Source organism: Helicoverpa armigera, chromosome 25 (assembly GCF_030705265.1).
Source record: "Helicoverpa armigera isolate CAAS_96S chromosome 25, ASM3070526v1, whole genome shotgun sequence".
NCBI classification, from domain to species: domain Eukaryota; kingdom Metazoa; phylum Arthropoda; class Insecta; order Lepidoptera; family Noctuidae; genus Helicoverpa; species Helicoverpa armigera.
The window spans coordinates 7,302,379-7,308,872 of NC_087144.1; positions in this window are offsets into that span (position 1 = coordinate 7,302,379).

Sequence of the window (6,494 nt, forward strand, 5' to 3'; positions counted from 1 at the left end):
AAGTCGCGGGCACCATCTAGTCCTAGATAAAGAAGACCAGAAAGAACTACTTTCCACACCATGGTAAAAAGTAGCCTTTGCCCTTTTTCAGGCCCTAACTCTGTCATCTGTGTATGTCGAATAAATCCGATCAGTAGTTTTCAGCAGATCCGACAAATCACGCCCCACAATTACTTTATTTGCAGATATTTTTGCAGACTTAACATAATGTATCATACAATTTGCCTTACACAGAACTTCACCCTTTTATAATATTAGCGTATAATAAGTAGATATCAGGCAGAAAGCGATTTATTATGAAGCCAGCGAGAGCTCCGAGTTTATGTGCCCCATGGGAATGGAAAAAGAAATGGTATGCCCTTCGAAACTATTACCATTCGCTTGTTCTAATAATTCTTTGTTATTTTCATACTGAAGTAGAGTTTTTTGTTCCTAGTAAGTATATTAGCTTACTTATGTATGTTTCACTTTAGGGACTATTAGTCGTACTTTAATAGTTTTAATCTTTTGGGATATATGGAAAATAATTCTATTAATATTATCTATACACAGTTTTACCCTCGTTCTGTGGGTATTTACTAGGCACACTCGGATAAAAATTAGCCTACATCATCCTTTACTTATAAATGCTTATTTGTTGCTTATTATATTAGTATTTAAAAAAATATTTCCGTCTTAGTTAACTCAATTATTGAGGAATGCTATAAGGTTATTTCTTATCCGGATGAACGAAGTAGTTCCCTCGAAATGAGCAAACCGAGGAAATTCGAGGGTGGCAGCTAGTATTTTAACAAGGATTGAGCTCATACTCTTCGTATAAGAAAATAACACAGAAATGAACAGATAATAAAACTATTTTATGAATAACAAATATACGAGCGAAGAATTTATTTATTTTTTTATAACAATTTTATGTTTCTCAGCGATTGAGATTGAATTGGGATTTCACATTTGTTCGATTCTTCAACTTTAGTTTTTTTCTTATTATTTTTGGAGTTCATAAATTTTTCTTCAGCTGAGGTCATTGACTCTAGAGAGACTATTAGGTATAGAGCTTTCACACAAGCGGATTTTCCGCGCGATGACTCTCGTATTGTCCGAGCGTGTATACGAGCGACATTATACAATAACTTGGTACTAGTGGCAAAGATGCAATAAAACCGAGGGATAGATTAAACATCGTCATCAGCCTTTCTTATTATCCCACTGCAGTGCTGCGGCCTCCTCTCACACAGAGAAGGATTGAGCGTTAATCACCACGCTTGCTCACTGTGGCTGGCCACACTGGCTGGTGAATCCAAACTTTTTAGTCCAGGTTTCCTCGATATGTTTTCCTTCATCTTATTAATCAGTAATAGGTGTACAAGACAAACTTAGAAAGCACATACAAACTTAGAAATGCTACATTGGTACTTACCTGACCTTGAATCGAACTCACACACTCATACTTGAGACGTTGGTGCTTTAACCACTAGGCCACCACGACTAACCCGCTAGTGTGAAAGTGCTATGTTAACCAAAAAGTTAGTTTATATACTGTGGACACACTATACCAAAATATAAACACAAACAAAAAATATTATCTCGACAACTACCCTCGAAGCATCTCGATATTGGAAACGTAACAGTGTAATATGAACAGCTCAGTCCGACTGTGTGTCTGATATCTTATTCAATAAAAACATGTGCAACTCTCTTCTGACTGAGATGTCTGATATTGTGCGGCTGTCTTGTACATAGTTTTGTAACGTAGGTGACGAAATACAAGGAATGAAGGAACAATATAAAAACAGAAAATAAATTCTGTCTCGATTTTCTTCTTCTTCCTCCTGCCCTGTTCTGTTTTTCTTTTTCTTTTCTGTCTGGATTTACCATGGGATTTTTTTAAATTTCTAATTAATGGAATTCGTCACGTTTATAAATCCCGTATTTATAAACGATTGACGTATGCTTAATTATTTAGTCCAGTAATCCATGGTTTAATAATTTTTTACATGTCCGTGAAGTTGCAACATTCTTGCTCGAACAATATACTCGTATGCTTATACTAGACTCGCGCCGATGAATAGGGACACATTTTTTGCAAACAATTTTAGTGGAATCTCGCCATTACGCTTCGGTGTAACACACATCCACTTTATCGGGAGACGCGTGAATTGACACATGAAGATCTGAGCAAAGAATTGCATTTTCTTATCGAGTCGTATTCAACACAAATGTACTCGCTCGGGAACGTTTCAATTCTAACAAACACATAAACCCAACTTAAGTGTATTGACGGACATTTAATTTTATGTCGGTCCGTGACCAATGTTGGCTTTGGCGTTTGGCTGATTGGGTGTTGGTTTAAAAAAATACTCATGCTTTCAGAGTTGACCGTACTATGGAGGTAAATACATGTGCACTTTTCTACTGAAGAAATAATTATAATGTATAGTACCTACACGTTTTTAAATAAAAATAAAACGATTATTAATTGATGATTTGAACGCATACCAGAGAGACCATTGGCAGAGGGCCAATGGTGTCTCTGCCGTGAGTTGTAGAAAAGCGAAATGGGAACCCCTTTGCTCAGCTGTATGACAGATTGAATTTTTCAAAGCTGATTAGGTAGTAGTAGTTTCAGAGCTCTTTGGGTACGAACAAAGAGAAGGAACATCTTTGATTATATTTCATTATATTAGTATAGATTTTCAATGCACATGTTAAGAAACTAGGCGACATTTTGTTTGTCCAACATTGGCGCCAACACAGCTGACACTGAAATAGCTGTACACACGTAGAAACAAGTTTTCACCATCAAGAGGCTATAAAATGCTCATACCGTTAAAGCCAAGCCATAAATACTTAGGTCTTAAACAATGTTAGTACATCTATAAAGAAGATTTTTAATTACTAGAGTACTGTAAGTCCATGTTATTTTTCTTAGAATTGTGTTGCTGCCGAGTTTGTTCCACCACCTCTTCTGCCCAGCAAAAATACATGGGAAGTGGTGAAGGGTGTGCGTTTTGGGGGCTGTCTTTTGTGAATTTGACCTTCAAATAGTCCTGATTTTCAGCCTACTTTGAATTAATGACTTTTTATCTTTATCTTATTTCATTGTATAATTTATTAGTATTATATTAAAGAGCGTACCTTGGGGCGATTGAAAGTAATTTCTATTATTAAGTTCTCTAAGAAGTGAAACTGTTTCCCACACGCAGATAAGAATTAACTTATATGTAATTCTAATAAATGAGTTTTAATACTGTCAAGTTTCATTTAAATATGTTTAGCAGTTTTTGCGTGAAAGATTAACAAATATACATAACATTTCCATAAATATTTTTGTACATATTCAATCTTAGTCTGATATGATTAGGCACATGATATTTTCTTCTATGCTATACTAGCTCTTTCCCGCGTTCTAAGGGAAATTATTCCTGCACCCGGATAAAACATAACGTATGCCCTTTCTTAAGGCTCTGGACTAGCTAATCTTTGCAGTTAAAACAATGCAGTTCAGAGTAATTTTCACATTTGTAATATCAAAGTGAGGATAAATGTTATACAAATAAATATACACGAGTTACATGCGAGTAACATTGCAAAGGTCACAAGGATTTTCTGACTTTATTCATTAATCAAATGTCAGAAGGGTCACGTAGTGGCATTTGAATAAATATCACTCGCTCTGAATCGTAGGACTTTGTGCAAATTGGCCTAACCAAATTGTTTAACTGTCATATTTTAGTATCAGTATGTATTGTATGTAAAGGGCACACAATCTATTTTAGCAAATAAATGGCTAAGTGCAAATCTGGATTACTACTAGTGCCACATAATAATTAGTATTATGAAAAACAATAGTAATGGCCAAAAACAATAGTAATTTCGGGCACCAGTTTTGTATTTGTTGTTATCAGGGAGTTACACTTTGGTTAAATCACTTTCGAATATGGTATTTTGATGATTTGATCCTAAAGTATCAAGAAACAAGAATTTATTTACCTTTAAGAACTTTTTTTTACTAAATTCTAACCATAAAACTCCTGTAGAAAGCTCCAGGAACTTTATAATATTCTTACTAAGGAGTTTTTCTCTGTACTACATAATTTAAAGGTGCAATTTTTAATATCACCTTAGCAGCCGTTTGCCGGCTGATCCCGCGGGAAATCAGCCGCTTCAATGATATCAATGTTACATAAGGAGCCATGTAAACCTGCCCGGTTTATGATCCGATCGGATTTTTTAAAGTCACACTTTTTGAGAGATTTTATTTAAAGGCTTTGCTGTTTAGCTGTATTTTACACATGGAATACTGGCTGTTTTCTGTAGTTTTACCCACTTTTTGGGGAACCACTTCCCACTAAACAGGGTAAAATTGTCCTTTCTCACAATTTCTGCGTATTCTATTCAAATTAATTGAGTAGTTTTGGGATGAAACCGCGACAAATAAGCAGACACAGTTACTACATTGCTGAATTTTATTTTATTATATTTTACATTAATTGAATCTGCTGCTTTACCGTGAAAGCATATATAAAATAAACTGCTATTTATAATATTAGTGAGGAATAGTAATAGTGGAGTTTAAAAAATAATTGTGGTAGAGATAGCTTGCTGCTGGTGACAGATGCTTTTAATGGCGTGAAGTGAAACAAGGGATTTCGTTAATTCATGAACAGAAACCCGGCATTGTCAATTGTACAAGTTTTAACAGAGCACATGTCGTTTTGTTGATTGTTAAAACTATATTTGTAAGCTAATTATGTTAAGCATTTCTACAATAAAAGACATTATAGACCATTTTGATATATGTTTATGCATGTCACTACCGCCCTTCCAGTTGTGACACTTTCCCATTTTTTTTAATTGATCTTATGAGTAATACATTGTATTAAGGAACAATATATGAGTGTTTTTACGTACACAAATGTACAAATTGCGATACAAGTTCCTTTTCTGGGAGCTAATTAGTCAAATAACAAAATTGTTGGTGATCAAACGAAAATTGGCACAACTGTACCCAGTCTACCCTACCACGCGCGAGTTGTCACGTCGCTCGATAGATAGCGTTGGCGTCGAGTTAGATCGCGCTATGGTTTGGTTACAACGCTTTACGTATAAGGGGCGACTTAGCTTGGAACAAACTGATTGAGCCCTAGCAAGTGGGTTCAATCTATCCCACTTCTGATATAAAAATTTTTGAAAAGATCGTGCCCTTTCTGGCAGGATCTTGTTTAACCCTTAAATATTTCCAAAGTGTGGATAAAGAATAAATTAAAACAATGTACTTATTCAATGTTTTTGTCGTAAATAAATAAAAAACTTTGATGTAAGAGAAATACAATACATACTTGTCTATTTATAACAAAATAGAGAAAATATAAATCAACCAACCATGACGCTTCATAAAAATCTGTAACGCTACGCAGACCGCGTAGCATCGTAGCTTACTACGCCGTAGTAAAACGTCGTAGCTTAGGTACTACGCCGTAGTAAAATGTCGTAGCTTAAGGTCGTCGTTACGGTAAAGTAGTATACCTCTTTATGACCATCAACAATGTGTTTATATGACATACTATTATCCCCTTTTGGTTGACAGAGTGTTTGTTACGGTATAAACCGCATTGTAATTGCTTTTTAAATTTTTATGTAGGTTTGTGAAAACATAATCTGCAAGCGCACCTAAAAATAATATAATAATATTCTAGTGATTAACAACCTCTACATGAATAAATTTTATAAAACGGATCTTATCGATTAATTATTTACACGCAGAAAAAAACAATTTATTAATACCATTTTGGATTTTAAGAGTTAAAAAAAACTGTAAAAAAATTCACACATCAAACGTGGTCCCATGTGCTGACAATTTGCAATAAGCGCGTTGACGAATCATCCCCTCGCTACCGTATAATTCATCAACCCGTCACTCACGCATGACGTCATCGTGATGTCATTATGATGTCACAAACACAGACAGTAAAATATTCTATGTGAGAGTGGTGACCGTGGTACATTGTTGTTATTTTAAACTTTGTAAACAATTTGATTTGTGAACAATATTTTTTGACGGTTTTTTGACTATTCAAAGGTTTTAATGTGAAATCAAAATCCCTATAGTTGAGATTTAAATGATTGATTGAAAAAGAGCTCTTTGACAAGTAATAGCCACACGGATTGGACGATCATAAGATCAAGAACTCTTGGTCCTGTCGGTCAGTCGTAAATGATGAGTTCCTCAGTTTTTCGTAAGTCATGTTCATTGTTTGTTACTATTTTCAGCTAAAACTACTAACTACTGACTTCGACTTTGCTAATATGTCACAAAAATTAAGTAAATACCTATAGAATAGGGGTAAAACCGCAGGTCTAAGCTATAGTATTTCATACTCCAACCTCTTCACGGCCCATAAATATAGCCATACTCCCAATCCTGATGCTGAGCTCATCATACGGTTTCCATAGGATAATGGCACTCGACGCGGGATAAATTGAAAAAGTTCCAT